At 38.7% G+C, this 17,518-nt stretch overlaps 1 protein-coding gene and 1 long non-coding RNA gene across 3 annotated transcripts in view; both read right to left on the reverse strand.

Annotated features, from left to right (window-relative positions):
- LOC139789641 (uncharacterized) overlaps positions 1-17,518 on the reverse strand; it is a 354,871-nt gene that overhangs the window by 193,611 nt on the left and 143,742 nt on the right. The window lies entirely within an intron of this gene.
- SNX24 (sorting nexin 24) overlaps positions 1-17,518 on the reverse strand; it is a 94,616-nt gene that overhangs the window by 62,469 nt on the left and 14,629 nt on the right. Inside the window, exon 2 of one of the 2 annotated variants that reach the window (XM_071732217.1) lies at positions 260-386. The exons of the other annotated variant lie outside the window; for it this stretch is intronic. The gene's annotated coding sequence lies outside the window, so the exon portion shown is untranslated. The remainder of the gene's footprint in view (positions 1-259; positions 387-17,518) is intronic. 2 annotated transcript variants of the gene reach the window in all.

Below are 17,518 nucleotides of genomic sequence, written 5' to 3' on the forward strand. Positions count from 1 at the left end.
CTAAGTGTTTATTTTAAAATATATGCAATACAAAGATAAAAAAAACCCAAATCATATGGAAAAATGCTATGATCAGCACATGTTTAGGGCAACCACTCAACTCCCTCTAATTGCAACGAAGTTTTAATCTTTACATCACTGTACAGTGTATTTAGGATGGCAACTGTACTTCAGAACTGTTGCAGAAATAGCTCTAGAAATAATTTTAAAAATATTATACAAGAAGTAGAATTGTGAAAATGTGAACACAGCATTTTACCTTCTTTATTTGGGGATTTTCTACATATCCTGGAGGTCACAATATTTGGAGGGGGTTGTAGTGGAGATATCAAATCTCACTTGCCAGTACTAGCAACCAAGTATTCAAAGTAAATAAAGGTGATTTTCTACGAAAAAATAAATTAATAGATTGAAAATATGCAGGAGATTGTTTGAAACCTAAGAAGTATCCTAAAGCACAGGAAAACACTAAACTGCAGCAGAGTCCTTTTGCTAGCTTCCAGAGAATTTTCGTAACTATTCTCAAGATAATTTATGTCCAGACATACAAGACTGCAGCTGGAGTATCTACCTTGTGAATAATGATTTCCTTCACCCCACAAGCCAATTATCTCCATTTCTCCCCCACAAGAAAGTGGGTAATACCCTGGCAAAGGCTAAGTCAGTAGCTAAAATGCTGCTTAACTGCTACAATTTGACACCACTCTGGTTTTGTGACAATTATTCTATACACACTAATGCTGTAAAACCATTTTTAGGTATCAAAAAGAGTAGAGTTTCTCATTTGCAAGGAAACAATAGTGACTCTGAGTTTTTCATGCAGAAAATTAGAAATCAACTCAAAATAGTTTTCTGATTTAAAATAAACACCAGCCTAAACAGAGCTTTCCAGCAACTTCCTGTTCATCACAATAGGTCATAATACACAGTAAATTAATTCAAGTATGGTAGCAGAGTAGCAATTAATTACTTAGCATTACTTACTTTACCTTTCATTACAAATGTATAATGGCAATGAGCACCTAGGCATTCCTCCTACACAATGGAAAGGTAAGCTGCATCAAACAATTGACCATAGAAAGGAAAGGTAGAGGTAAGACCTGATGTCTGAGAAAATAGGGAATACAGTTAATTTAGACTAGTTTTGCATGGCTATTCTTAACCAAGATTCATGGCCCTCTAAAGAAATCTGGTCTAAGTTTTCCAGCTGAGAACAGCCATTGTTTGAAAGCTCTGTAAAAAAACCTCTTAAGAGATGCAAAGATGCCAGTAACATGAGAGCCCAAAGAAAGAACTTCAGAAGTCAGTGAACTGTGATCTTTGCTCTGAGACCAGGCATTTATGCTGAGACATCCTGCTACACACAGGCCGTATGGCAAGTAACCAGTGAAGATCAAATAACCATTATGTAGGCACTGGCCACATGTCATTTGCCCAAACCCTGCAGCAAGAGAAGCACAGTACAGAACCTGAGGGGTCTGGAGCTTTTCTTCATACAAATCACACTTCAGTGTAACGGATAGCATTAAAGCATGCTAATGTTATCAAGGTGGCAAAGACTCAACTGGATATGGTAGATAGGTAGCTTCATTCCATACACATGCACACACCATCACACAAAGATAACACCTCTGTCTTCTCAGCAGTTTTGGTTTTTTGGTTTTTGTTTTTTGGTTTTTTGCCCGGAGAGAAGGGTAGAGGACAACATGCTATCAATGAGATTGCAGTAGGCTAGAGTACAGATGTCTCTGTTAATACAACAGTGGGTGTTAATTTAGATTACTAAAACAACATATATTTTAGAAACAGGTTTCATTTTACTAATTTATTCTAATATATTTACTAATTTTTTCTCTTCAAAACAATGACTTCCATGTTTTCATTGTTACATGGTAGACATATAGTAAAGATGTTCATGCTGCATAGGAAGGATTAAATTAACCCTCGAGATTAAAATACTGTGCTTCTGTCCTAACACCTTAAAGGTTTATCTAGCCCATATTACCTGTAATAGAAAACTTCTCTCCTCCCAGAAAATTGTAGTCTGGAACTTCTTTTGTAAAGTCCTTACTGAAAAAAGAAAACAAAGCAGAAAAACCCCAAAACAAAATCCCCCAAAACCAACCCAAAGTGCTTTTCGATTCTGTGGTGAAAGCATAAAATCATTTTGGTTGGAAATGACCTTTAACATCGCCAAGTCCAACCATTAACCTAGCAATGCCAAGTCCACCAATAAATCATGTTCTGAAGTCTTGTATCTACACATCTTTTAAATACCTTGAGAGATCCCCTGAGCAGCCTGTTCCAATACCTGGCAACCCTTTCAGTAAAGAATTTTTTCCCTAATAGCCAATCTAAACCTCCCCTGGCACAACCTGAGGCCAGGATGCCTTGGTTCTATCACTTGTAACTCAGGAGAAGAGCCCAACACCTACCTTACTACAACCTCATTGGGTTGTTGTAGACAGCTAGCTATAAGGTCTCCCTCGGTCTCCTTTTCTCCAGGCTAAACAACCACAGTTCACTCAGCCATTCCTTGCCAGACTTGTGCTCTAGACCTTTCACAAGCCTTGTTATCCTCTGGACATGCTCCAGAGCCTTAGTGCCCTTCTTTTGGTGAGGGTCCCAAAACTTAACACATTATTCAAGATGCAGCCTCATCAAGGCCAAAATACAGGGGCATGATCACCTCCCTACTCCTGGCCACACTGATGCAAGCCAGCATGCTATTGACTTTCCTGGGAACACTGCTTGTTCATATTCAGCCAGCTGTTGACCAACACACCCAGGTCCTTTTCCACCAGGCATCTTTCCAAACAGTACCCAAGCCTGAGGTTGTTGTGATCCAAGTGCAGGATCCAACCTTGGCCTTGCTGAGTCTCATAAAACTGACCTCAGCCCATTGATCCAGCATCTCCAGGTCCCTCTGCAGAGCCTTCCTACCCTCAAGTAGATCAATACTCTCAGGCAGCTTGGTGTCACTTGCAAACTCATTGAGGGTGCACTTGATCCCATTGTCCAGATCACTGATAATGATAATAAAAAGAACTGGCCCAAGCAATGACCCCTGGGTTGAAGAAGTAAACTCTTTCATGCTTTGAAAGAGTATGCCAGCATAAGAAGACATTCCACCAATTGCATACTGCCCAAGAGAAATTTTGAGATTTTTAACTGTGTTAAGTGCTGTCCTGAAATAAAAATGCCTTTTTTTTCCCTCTTCAGTCTTTTTGAATGACTTGACTCATATAAGACACAGACATATTGTTGCATGCTTATGGAAAATGAAATATCTTGTCTGTAGCAATATCAAACTATTTTTACAGAGCAGACATCAGCTGTCATTTCTGTCTATTCCAGCAGTACACCCACTCCCACACTTCTTTCTTCAGTCTAGGTAAGCTGTCAAGTTTCTAGTTTCTGACGTGTATTTACATCATTCAATGACATCTGACAGTAGTGAAAGGCCACAGAAAACTGCTTATTGATCAGAGCAAAACTAGTTGACGGAACAGATGAGGTTGTATCACAGAAATGCAGCCACACTCAGGTGATGACATTTTGCTCCCTTGTATACAAGTGCTTAATGGAATACAACTTCATTATATCATGCCACTAGTGCTTAAGGAATTGCACTGTTCTCATGAGTGTTTTGTCTATGTGGTGATGAAGACAATCTATTTGTACTGGTACCAGCGTATTACTAACCTGTTTTGCTCATGAATACTTGCAAACTACCACCCAGTGTGTCCTGATGAATACACTAAGAGACACTGAAGACTCAATCCTGCCAAAATCTAATTGAGCTGACCTTTTAAAAAAAGGAGGGAATTACCATTTAAGGAGGAGTATCTACTTGAGATTTGGTTCTGTACAATGCTATGCTGCTTATTAAAGACATTTTAAGTGACCATTTTTATGCTTGGGACTGGTACGGTTTCCCAATGGAAGTGATAACTGGTAATTAGTGTTTCAGAGGCTGTTATGGGAACTTGCATGAGAGACTTTCAAACTGTACTGATTTAAATGATGAAGAGTTCATGAGCAAAGGCTCTTCATACAACCTGTCCTGCATCTAAAATAATAGTTTTCTTATTTTTATTATTTTCTTCTTTTTTTTCCTTGAGTAGAAAATTGTGCCAATGTAAACTCATTTTTCACAGATAAATCTGTAAGGATATAATCACAGTACAGAACCATTTCTTATAGAATCTGTTTGCGTTAGCAGTCTAACTGGAAAACTTAAAGCAGTCTTAGCACAGAGTACACTCCAGTGATTCAAAAAAGCCAGCATGGTACAACATGTACCTGAATAATTCAAACTCATGCAACTTTCAGGGGTACAATGATCACAGCAAGACCTCATAACTTGCTTTCCATTTCCCATCTTACAGTACACAGCAGCAAAAAGGTCTTTATTTCAAATTAAGGAAAAAGAAAAACAGAGGGAAAAATGCCAGTGGCCTAAAAGAAACTCTTCACAATGGTTAAGTGTTCCTCAGCCTTTTGAAGTTAGCCTTACACGCAGGTAAGCATTTGTAATTGAAAACAATTATCAGATTCAGAACAAAACTACTGCCAACCTAAGACACTCAGAAAACTCTTCATTTCAAGGGGAAAATAGATAAAAGATGCATTTCTTAGGAAATGCACTTCCTACCCCTGCTCTGAAAAGCAGTGTGAGACCAGTATTCAACTAAATTAAGTTCTCTGTAACTATCCAAAGTTTAAAAGTAACAGAAAAATGTAAGTGAATATTGGCTTAAACAAGCAGAGCACATCTGCCATTTCTGAGTAAAACCAACATGGACTATACTATATAGAACTTACTAACAAAGAAAAAAGTTTACAGTAGTCTTACTATTTCTGGTTCAGTTGTATCATTGAACCTTCTTTCAACCAAAAAGAAGTATTAAAAGTGTCTGGTTATTTTATTGGTGTTCTTGTAAACATAAAAACATAAAAGAATTTTAAACATAAAAAATATAAAAGAATTTTGCTTTCAGACTGAAAAAAAAAAACCTTGGGGTAAACCAAGATTTTGAGAGATCATCTGGCTTAGTTTAAATTGAGCTTTAAGATACAAAGCAATTGTGTTTCACCCTAATAAAATCCTACTCTAATGAAACTTCCCAGTACCTACTCCAAAGGAAAAATAAGAAGCACAACAGTTACAAGACTGAATTTTATTGACTCTGGCAAAACACATTTTTTGCGTGTTATTTTGTCAGAAGCAGATGAATTGATCTCACAGAAACTTCAGAACATTTTCAATGAGTACTAATTACTTGTGATGGAAATTTTCAGCCAAGATGCCAGTGTTTACAAAGATTCAGAAAAATGAAACCAAGGATTTTATCTTACCAAATGGCTTTCAAAAGTATCTTCAACATTTTTCCACAGCTAAGTCAGTATACATCTAACAGAAACTGTCATCTCAGATGCTATGGTTAGCTGTTGGCATCAGTTTGCATATACACAAAACCATGCATATTTAATGTATACAGATCTAAGGGAAAACAGGACACAAAAACTAGTCAAACATTCAATGTATGTGATGCCAAATGTCTGAAAAACAAACTCTCTGTGATCCTCTTGATGTTAGTGGTATGGCAAGAGGAATTACTCCAGACAATGGAGAGTACAGATAGGATGCTATTTTATGTATGTTTAAAAAACTTATTTTAGCACAGACCTTTTTTAAAACAAAGAACTCAAAGACAAGAAGTCTTTTGCATTTCTGCCATAAAATCCTTTACTATGTAAGTTTTTATTCATAAGAACTCAAAATTATAAAGAACAATATCTTTAGACAAGAAGTTGCAGACAAATTACATTTTGTCCTTTCCAAGTCTGGGTCTCGTACATTGTGCTTATACAGAAAACAGGAAATTCTCTTCATCTCAGCTGTCTGATATGCATAAGTATCTGGGCTCAAAGCCTCGACACTGATACTGATTATGGCAGCAATTCATAACCAATTTTGAAGAAAAAACAAAAATCCCAAGTGAACCTACTTTTAAATTAATCCTGGGTCTAAAATTGTTTGGTAGTATCTATCCAAAGCACAAGAAACATCGCTCTTCATTAAGTGACGTTAATCTAGTTCAAGTCACCTGAAAATCAAGGATAACATTACTCTTTATAAAATACACACAAATTTTGCTGGACATCCCTTGGAGTGAGTTCTCTTAGGAAAAGCAAGAAGCCACACATTTCCACTAAACTGAACAGAAGCTAAGAGGACTGAAAACAGCCTGTATTACAGACGGTTGACATATGGATAAACAAGGGATGTGAAAAATTTGAAAATTATTTCTAATAAACACACTTTTTCCTTTCAATCTTCAGGTAACTTAAAATGATTTTCACATCTGACAGTCTTTCTAACTGATTGGTTTATGTTCAGCTTTTATCTTCCTAAAGCAGATCTTACTGCAGCATACAATAATCTAAATGTCTTGTTAATATTGAGGGCATTATTTTCCATTGTAGAAGAGACAAAAGATTTTTTCTTCCTTGTGAATAATTCACAGAAAGCCTACATCACTGCATCTGACTTCAAAAGAACAGAAACTGACTCTTTATGACAGGGATATATGAACTGGATAAATGCCCAAACTATTGCTCAAAGCATGCCTCCAGCAGTATCATTGCTTCTCTCTAGACAGGCACACTACGCTGAAGCAATGACTTTCCTGTTTTCCTAGTTAAACTCAATGGAGTTAAAGTCAAAGTCAAAAGAAAAACTAATACTGGATTCATTATGCATCAGAGGCATCTTTCTTTGTTAGTGGGGAGGTATAGATTTTGCTGCCATTGGCAGTTGTCTTATAAAAGGTTTACCATAAACCAAGACCATAACATTTTTAAAAGAAAATATGAAAAACAACTGCATGTAGTCACAAAATACTTACAATGTTTTCTGATTTGCAGTAATTTCCAGTTCTTTGTCTTCTATCTTGACTCCCAAAGCATGAGACATACCATGAGTCTCAATAGCATGAGACACAACTGCTATTGCATAATCAGGTATTTCCACTGGAAAACACATCACTCAACAGGGCTTCTTTGTGCAGGGCACATCACAGCAAGGATCTATGACAATTCCTACAGTGCATGTTCATGTCACTTTTTGCTCCCTCCTCCAGTTTCAGTCTTCTTATTCTGACCTTGCCAAAATTACACCTTTGTCTCCCATTCAGTGCACAAGCAGTAACTGGCATGAAATTACTACTGTAACTGTATGTTGTAACATACTGTTATTGTATGTTGTAGCAAGTCTTCTTACCCTGCATACATGGCTCAAGTGCTATCAGTTCTCAGTACTATTAGTAATTGACTGGGCCTGTGAATTTTTTTTCTTTTTCCTAATTATTACTTCTTTAAGTTTTAGTATTTTAATGTTAAGTGTAAGTACATCTGAAAATGAATTTAAACAATAGCAAATCACTACATCTGTAATTTAAGGAAAAAGACCCTAAACAGAAACAAAATTTATACCATATGTACAGAAAAGCAGTACATAAGGACAAAAATAATCACACTTTCATTTAAAATCACAGAAAAATTGTTCCAGTCAATGAAATGATAAAATATTTTTATCTTCTCAGATCCTGGAACCTGTTCACTTGATCTGGTCTGAACACACAAACTGGTGATCTTATCAACACATTTCAAACCCTGTGCTTTTAATATATTTTGAAGAGAGATGAGTGTACGCTTCTGCCATGGGAGAAGGAAAAGGACTTCAGGTTGTTGGGGTTTTTTTTATTTTGGCTTGTTTGGTGGTTTTTGGTATCTTGATCACCAACGAGCTTGTTGAAAGTGTAGCTCAGTCTGCTGATATTTGATATTTTCCTAAGTAATTTTTAAACTCCTGAACTCTTCTGGAAAGCCTTATTTCAACTACCTCAGAATAGATAGCTATTCCAAAGACAAAAAATACAAAAAGTAATCCAATTAATCACTGAATAAGCACATAACAGTTTGGACCTCATCTTGTTCCAAACCACCCGCATGGGCAGTGACACCTCCCACTAAACCAGGTTCATCAAAGCCCCATCCAGCCCAGCCTTGAACTTCCAGGGAGGGGGCAGCCACAGCTGCTCTTTGCAACCTGTTCCAATGTTTCACGACCCTAACAACGAAAGAATTTATTCCTAAATATACTCTTTCAGTTAACTGCCATTACCCCTCCTTCTGTCACTACATGCTCTTGTAAACAAAAAAATCCTCAGCTTTCCTGTAGCCCCTTCAGTACTGGAAGGCTTGTAGGAGGTCTCCTCAGAGCCTTTGCTTCTCCAGGCTGAACAGCCTCAGCTCCCTCAGCCTGTCATAGAATCATAGAATCATAGAATCATAGAATTGGCTGGGTTGGAAGGGACCTCAGAGATTATCAAGTCCAACCCTTGATCCACTACTGCTCCAGTTACCAGACCATGGCACTGAGTGCCACATCCAGGCTCTTTTTAAACATCTCCAGGGACGGAGAATCCACCACTTCCCAGGGCAGCCCATTCCAATGTCTGATCACCCTCTTGGTAAAGAAATTCTTTCTAATGTCCAACCTAAACCTCCCCCTGCACAACTTAAGACCGTGCCCTCCTGTCTTGCTGAGAGTTGCCTGGGAAACGAGACCAACCCCCCTCTGGCTACAACCTCCTTTCAGGGAGTTGTAGAGAGTGATGAGGTCCCCTCTGAGCCTCCTCTTCTCCAGGCTGAACAGCCCCAGCTCCCTCAGCCTCTCCTCATAGGATCTTCACAGGAGAGGTGCTCCTGCCCTCTGACAATTTTTGTGGCCCTCCAGATTTGCTCCAGGAGCTCTATGTCCTTCTTTGCTGGGGGTTCCAGAACTGGACACAGTACTCCAGGTAGGGTCTCAGAAGAGCAGAGCAGCAGGGGAGAACAGTAATTTGCCTAACTAAATACTACCTTTAAAACAAACAAACAAACACACAAACAAACAAAGCCCACACAAGTATTTTTCAATTATCACTACTTACTTATCAGTAACTCTCAGAACAAATGCTATGTTAAGCAGCATGTGCTCTGGCAACTATTAGTACTACCTAACCAAAAAAAGTCATCTCAGTTGCAACCACATTATGAAACATAATGTTAACTTGAGCTGCTGCAGAACTTTGATACATGGTCATCAACAGAAGAGATGGATATATTCACATTCAATCTTTTAAAGTTTTGATAAACATTATGAAAGATAACAATGTATGTGAAATGGAGAGAAAACTTTTTTTCCCCAGCATACCAGGGTATAGATAGAATCAAGAAAAGCTGTAATTTACTTAAGCTACTCGAGATGCAGACCAAACATTAGAAGAAGGAAAAGCAAGCATTCATTTGTTACACTAAAAAAAATACTTACACCGAAACTGAAGTAATTTTGTTAATTCAAGCAACATTTACTGAAAAGATGCTCATACATTTTCGCTACAAGATTAAATTTTTTATTCTATTCCAATCAAAATACACAGTCATTTGCAGACATTTCAGTGCTTGTAAGACATAGCTTTTTAAGTAATTAATCAGCAAAATATCAAGTTTACAAAATAAGAATACAAGGAAAAGACTGATACTCTTTTTCTACCACTAGTTTCTCCACAATTGCACTTCTTCCATGATACTCTACTCCTAGTAAAGAGATTACAGTTAACAAACGGAAGAAACAAAGATTTATTATAATGTACAGATTACTAATATACCTAGAATTTGAACCAATTAACTGACAAAAAGGAGGAAGACACATTTGTGCAGATCTTTGGTTCTCTTCTCAAAGTGTAACTTGTGCAAAAGTGGTCAGCACAAGTTTTCAGATACTGATCATCAAATTAAGCAAAGCTCAGCAGGCACAGAAAAACAAACAATGCTGCTGTCTACCTTCTTATTACCTTCTTCCTACTCCCATTTGGTTTTGTACCACTATTAAAGAAACCGATCACTTTCCTTACAGGCAGCCTTTGAAGAAAAGGCTCTGAGTATTACAAATACACTCTTACACTGTATCTCAGTTTCACATGACTACACATGGTTTTCCTTGCTCTTCTGAAGCAAACGAGCAGATCACTTGTGATTTGCCTGAATAAGAAACTGAACTCTCAGGTTCTGGATGTCAGCTAGGGCACCTAACTGGTGGTTTTTTTCCTGGAAAATATGGCAGATCACCTACACTAAAGATTCTCAATGGCTCCATCGTATTTTGAAATAAAGCTTGAGATCCATATGTGACATCCTGAAGGCACAACTGGGGCACAGAAACTACTGCCCTAAGCATGGAAGGGGAGAGATCATGGGAAGGATATAATGTTAGACAGCATAGCTAGTTCCATATAATTATGTGCAATGTATCACTCATTAAGACATTTCAGTAATGAAAGTATTACAAATAATAAATCTCAGCCTTCATTTTTAATAGCAAACTGGATAAACCCCCACATTTTAGATAGGATTATGTCCTTCAGTCTTCCATCAACAGAAGAACATTTCAAACCCTAAGATACAGATTTCATGGGCAAGCAGGAGGGAAAGAGGTATTTCACAACATTGCCATTAGAGAAAAACTGGAAACAGATGGACCTTATATATTGGTTCAAAGTGACCACATCGATTACTGACCAGTTGCATGACTAACTGCTCAACTTAGAAGAGCACGATGTTATCAGCTGTCTCTTTCACTTATTAGATGCACACTTTAGAAGAAAAAACATGTTTGGTAATTTTCCACTACACTTGCTAAAATGGCCTTAAGAGTATTTGAGGGAAACAAAAGAAAACCATTACTGAAGCATTTACACGGCCCATCAACCTGCCTCATCAGTCTTTCCACTCCCTTTTATTGTGTTAGGGTATGGAAATACAGCAGCCACAAACATAACTACTTTATTTGCAGCACATTCTTGTCTCTCTGTTAACTGTGAGGACCCACTCAAAGTCCAACCCTCCTGAAACTGTCAGTGTACACCTGCAGCCCAGAAAGCCAACCAGATCCTTGGCTGCATCAAGAGAAGCGCGGCCAGCAGGTCAAGGGAAGTGATTCTCCCCCTCTACTCTGCTCTTGTGAGACTCCACCTGGAGTGCTGCATCCCGTTCTGGAGCCCCTTTTACAGGAGGGACATGGATGTGCTGGAATATGCCCAGAGAAGGGCCATGAGGATGATCAGAGAAATGGAGCACCTCTCCTGTGAAGACAGACTGAGAGAATTGGGGTTATTCAGTCTGGAGAGGAGAAGGCTCCGAGGAGACCTTATTGCAGCCTTCAGTATCTGAAGGGACCTACAAGAAAGCTGGTGAGGGACTTTTTAGGATGTCAGGTAGTGACAGGACTGGGGGGAACGGATTAAAACTAGAGGAGAGGAGATTAAGATTAGATGTTAGGAAGAAGTTCTTCACCATGGGGGTGGTGAGACACTGGAATAGGTTGCCCAGAGAGGTGGTGGAAGCCCCATCCCTGGAAGTTTTTAAGTCCAGGCTGGACAGGGCTCTGAGCAACCTGATCTAGTGGGAGGTGTCCCTGCCCATGGCAGGGTGTTGGATCTGGATGACCTTAAAGGTCCCTTTCAACCCTGAAAATTCTATGATTCTGTTCTATGAAACTATCATTAAACATCCAGCCTCCACCATACCCATGCTCTTACAGTTAGTTTATAAAACACTATTATAATTTTGTGCAGATACTCCCATCTCAAATCCAACACAATAACACGATAAATAAGGAGTACAGTTGTTCCCCAGAATTTATTCTTTTAAAATGTGCTAGCATATTGTATTAAAAAAAGGTAATTAAAATTGCTTCATATTTCCCAAATTGAATGCACAGAGTGACCCCTACTGGTCTGCTAGGCAGCCCAGCAAGGACACAAACTAACAAGAACCCACCACTTCAAGGAGTGAACTTGAGCTAACTTCCACGGACAGTGCTCAGATGAAGAGCACGTATACCTTATTTGAGTTACAGAATTACTAATAGCTAAAAGTCAGTAGAGGCAAAAATACCCCACGGCTTTTAAACATTATTCTTTTCATCATAAGTAGCAAAACAGCCAAGTGGATGTCTTGTAAAAAGCAACATATACTAATACCTATAGCTGAAAACCACATTATTTCAGAGTTACATTTTGTTCTTAAAATTTCCTTTAAAAACACCCAGAAGAAACAAACTTCCACCTATCAGATGTTTTAAGTGAGAAAATATGTATTTCCTGCAGTTTCCCATTTAAACATAAGTAGAAATTACATCAATAAGCTTCCATGAATCTGTGATTGTTATTATTTTATATATGGTAGTATCAAATTATTTGTCTAAGTACTGTCTGCCTTAATACACAATAAGCCAATTAACCAATAACACGCTCTGTAATATACCTCATATGCTATTTTATTAATTCAGACAATTAGTGTTGCAAGCAAATCAGTTGAAGATCTTAACAGTAATATAAGTACAGTCACAGATTTATTAATAAGAGTATGGTTGTTAAGTCCCAAATGTCTTATTTTTTATAAATATGTGTATTAGAAACAGATATACACACTTATGTGTGATATCAGAACCCAGTTAGGATCAGCAACAACCAGAAAACAGCAAAGCTTCTCCTAAGTGTAAATTCTAAGTGTATTTCTTTGAGCATAGGGATTTTTAATAACACACATATAATAACACCACAAAAGCTGTAGGGCATCAACCAAACAGAACAAACATTTGCCTCTGACTTCATTTCAGCCAGGACTAATTCCAGGAATCTAGTATGAGAAAGCAGTGCTAATTCTCACTGCAGAAGGAAACCTTTGCCTAGAAAGCTGAAGCAAGAGAAACAGAAATCCAGCCTTCTCTCTCTGCTTCAAATTAAAAGATATATTCTGTAGAGACTGCAGGTTTACACCACATCTAAACTAAGACAGTCCAGTGTTGCCCAGTATGTGCTCACACTGGGAGCTTACAAAAGACATTCCTTGTCCCAGCTGCTCAGGAGCCACTGGAACCCAAAGGCAGCATCAGGACCTCAGAGCTCCTCAGCAGTCACCAACAGGCGGGCCTAGACCCTACTTTTTACTCCTGACCACTATTCAAAGTTGCTGAAGTGAACAACTACATTCAAAAGCTATTTGTAAAATGCATTCAAGCAGTTCAAACTTAGCACACCAAATCCCTAGAGCCTTCAGCAGGATTTCAACATTTCATAGAGATTTTATTTTTGGGAGCCATATTTAAATATTTACAATGTTACACAAAGGAGAATAAAAGAGAAAAAAAATAACAGTGACATGCTATAAAACATTTAAGAAGCCTGTAACTAGGCTTTTTTGTTTTGTTTTGTTCAAAACTGTACAGTGAACTTTGTTATTTTTTCAGTGAAATATGAAATACTACAACATCCACTGTAAAATTATAAATTTAGACATTATTATATTTAAAAAATACAACAAAAGAATGCTGAGGTCAAAAGTCAGGCACTCTAAAATCAGGGAATTTGAGAAATTATACTCTCTGTGCACAACTTAAACAATCCCTTTGGGTTTAATGGCTCAAGATGTAACTGAAAACTTATTTCTCAAGACTTTGACACTATCCAGTGAGTAAACATTCTAGCATTGTTCTGGTCAGTCCTGCTTATGTGTGGTCTCAAGTCTTGTTGAGTCTAAACACAGAACTAAACCAAATACCAAGCTGAGTAGTGCAGCTGATGCCACCTGATGGGACCTGGAGGAACTTAAGGGGACCCATACAAACCTTGTAAAGTTCAACAAAGTCAAGTGCAAGGTTCTGCACCCTCCGGTACCAGTACAGACTGAGGGATGAATGGACCGAGAGCAGCCCTAAGGAGAAAGACTTGAGAGTAGAGACTGATGAAAAGGTCAACATGAGATGGCAATGGACACTCACAGTCCAGAAAGCCAGCTATACCCTGGGCTGAATCAAAAGAAATTTGGCTAGCAGGTTGAGGGAGCTGATTCTCCCCCTCTACTCAGCTCTGTAAGACCCCACCTGGAGTACTGCACTCAGCTCTGTGGACACCAGTACAAGAGATAGACCTCCTGGAGTAGGTTCAGAGGGCCACAAAAATGATCCAAGTATGGGAATACCTCTGCTATGAAGAAAGGCTGAGGAAGTTGGGGTTATTCAGCCTGGAGAAGACAGGCCTATAGGGACACCTTTTTATGGCCTTTCAATATATAAAGGGGGCCCTGTAAGAAGGATGGAAACATTCCAGAAAGGCCTGAAGTGACAGGACAAGTGATAATGGTTTTAATGGTTTTACACTAAGTGAGGAGATTTAGATCAGACATAAGGAAGACTTTCCTTTTTTTTTTTTTTTTTTTTCCCCACTATGAGGGTACTATGAGGGTGATGAGACACTGGAGCAGGTTGTCCAGAGAAGTTGTAGATTTCCCATCACCTGAAGTACTAAAGGTCTAATCAGCAACCTGACCTGAAAGATGTCCCTGCCCATGGCAGGCAGTCAAACTAGATAATCTTGAAGCTTCCTTGCAATCCAAACCATTCTATTATTTTATGAAAGGTGACTTTCTCTACTTCCAAGCTCTTCACACCAAGAGAAGGGCCCTAAGTGTATTACAAGCCCCAATCTCCTTGCTGTGGTAATAGAAAATAATGCAATGCCAAAGCTATTGCCAAGCCAGCTTCAGTACGAGATGTACGACTATATCAGTAGGCTGCCCTGATCAAACTAAAGCTTTTTATCTGTATTAGTTTCAAAGCCCTGATCTCTGAGCCCTGAGCCCTGTGTGGCTCTCCCACAAAGCCTCCATGACTTCATGGGCATAAGAGCAGATTTGGCTGATTTGGAGATTCCCACACAGAGCTCCTTTTCAGATTATGCTGTCATGGTACCTGGTCTCTTCTGCCCCCTGCTAGTGGCTGGGCAGTCCACATGCACTGAGCTCTCAAGTTAAAATCACCCACCAACCCTGTAAGTCAGTGACCAAGTGCAGTGATACAGAATTGAGGCTTCCAAAAGGCAGTGAGTCAATGTGTGACAGACATCAGACAGGTTACCTGGCTACTAACTTACTACAACTTCCCTGGGGAATGCTAAATTAGTCCTCAGTGCTCTTCTTCAAGTCTGCTCAGATTGCACAAGGAATCATGTTTACTACCTACCAACTAGAAATCAGGAACTGTTGTAATGCAGGAGATAAAAATGTTTTTTTTAATTGAGGACCAAGTAAATGATGGCTCATGTTGCCTTCTTACCACACTACTGATCATAACCTTACCCGATACCTTAAGAAACAAAGATTTTTCACTGTAATCATATTCCTTGCTAGTGACCATTGTTCTTGCATTCTAGGGATTTTTGTATCAGTTAAGCAAGGACACCTATGTAATACAAGGAATTTTATATCATACTGTGATCAGAGACACATTAGTATAAACCCAATATAGTGCAAAAACCTTTCTGGTTTTAAGATATTACTCTTGCAGGAGCTGTAGAAGATTCTTTGAACATTTCCCTGGTGTTAAGGGCAAAATGTTATACCTAAACATGAGTAATAAATGATTTACATAAGCCAAGAATTAAGTGATACACAACTATCTATGGATGCCTCTGGCAAAGAGCAGCAAGAAATGGCAGGTGCTAAAACACTGCTGTATTGCCTTGCTCTGTCTGCAACATCTGGTAAAGTTTACAATCTGCAGTGCAACGGAACATCTCATTGCACAATAGGAAGCACATGGGAACAAGCACACGAGATCTTTTCTGAGAGTCACCCCATAATGCCCCCTCCTCCATCAGGGCAGAGACAAAGTTTGTCCCAGTGAACATGCAAGAAACATTAGAAAAAGGAGACAACACTGATTTTTTGAGCACCAAAGCACACACTGGCAAGCAGCAACTCTTCCCACAAAGTTCAAAACACATGCTTTACCAATTCCTTAATCAAATATAAGACTAGGTGATACCTACCTGCAGTAAATTCTGCAGATAAAGGTATGCAACTTGGCATCAATGGGTGCTCTATAAATCCTCTTGAAATACTATTTAAAAAAATACAGTTCTTTGATCAACCTCTGAAAACATCTGGGAGTAAGTTCCACAAAGTTGCTCAGTCTTTGTTTAGTTATCCCTGTAAACCTGAAGAACCTAACTTTCCAAACTCAGTCTACCTTCATGCCTCTTCAGATGAAACAGAATTGAAGTAGAACATCTGTACTCTCTAGGTGTCAGTTCTGAGAGCAGGTCCTGCATGGTTTTCATCTCCTATAAAAATGTGCCTGTCTCCTTTTTCAACAGACAGATGAGGACCAAGGGCTGAAGCCAGTATGGAGGTTTACTGAGGAAAGAGTAGCACTGAATTTTTGCATTTTTTTGACTACTTTACAGAGGAAGATATTGTCCCTAATGTTCTGGACCTTCCTTCATTGCTATCTACATTTATGGAAGCAGATAAAGGTGGTCCAGTTCTAAAGTACTGAACAAGATATATAGCAAACACAAATATTTTACTGAATTATATTAGCAGTATTTAAAAAAAGAGAATAAAAAAAAAAAAAGGAAAAAAAAAAGATGTGACAAGTCTGCTTTGAACACTGCTGCCACCTCTGAATTTAAAGCAAAAGTCTCATTTGAGCAAAATAACAAATGACGTTTCTTCTCCTCCAAGCAGAGATGGAAAAGTTTATGACTGTTTCAGCACTGTTACACTATGAGATGCTACTACAGTTTCCAGGTGAAGAGAATGGAACTACTTCTGGTGAAATCTCAAGAGTTTTAAAAAGGTACAGAATTTTTAAGTGACAGAGGACAGATATAGGTAAAATGTTTAAAATAATGCAGAAAATTATTGCTGAGTGTTGAAGGAGGCTCACAAAAAGAAGCCTGAGGAAGACTTTGCTGGGAGATGGCCAGAAACAATTTGCTAACATGGGATTTCTGCAGACTGCCTCCCTGTACGAAAAGACCTCTGGTCTACTCTGGCTCTGTGTTTCTGTGAGTTATCTGGCTCACCCTGCTGAGTCCAGGCAGGATAAACCATACTTCTTACCCTTGACAGAAATATCTAAGCTGAGTACAGATAGGGTTTACCATACCCTACTCCTGAAGGGTATTCTGGTGCTGCTACTAGTATTTTTACTATTCAGCACCATTTTGTAATTAATCTTTCTTATTTCTGATGGATAGGACAGGAAACTGCACACCATAGAACCACAACACCTCCAGTGTACAGACTGACCGTGTCCCTTCTGTTTTCAACAGCCTTTTATTTTACTGGCAATTGTCCTGCCCAGTGTTTTCAGTCTAAATTGCTCCTGGTGTACTTCATTCTTCACACCGATCAGAGATCCAGAAAGCAGCATAACACCTCATATTTCTTCCTTCAGTGACTTCTCCTTCCCATACACTCAAACGTTTCTTAGAATGCAGCACCTAAAATTGGACACAGTACTCCTTCATGCTTAGTATACACTCCTGATCATTGATCTCTTTTTTATGTTCACCTTTCAAAACCCCAACACGTATTTGCCTTTTCTGCAACAGCATGACAT

The sequence above is a fragment of the Heliangelus exortis genome, chromosome Z, assembly GCF_036169615.1.
Source record: "Heliangelus exortis chromosome Z, bHelExo1.hap1, whole genome shotgun sequence".
NCBI lineage: Eukaryota > Metazoa > Chordata > Aves > Apodiformes > Trochilidae > Heliangelus > Heliangelus exortis.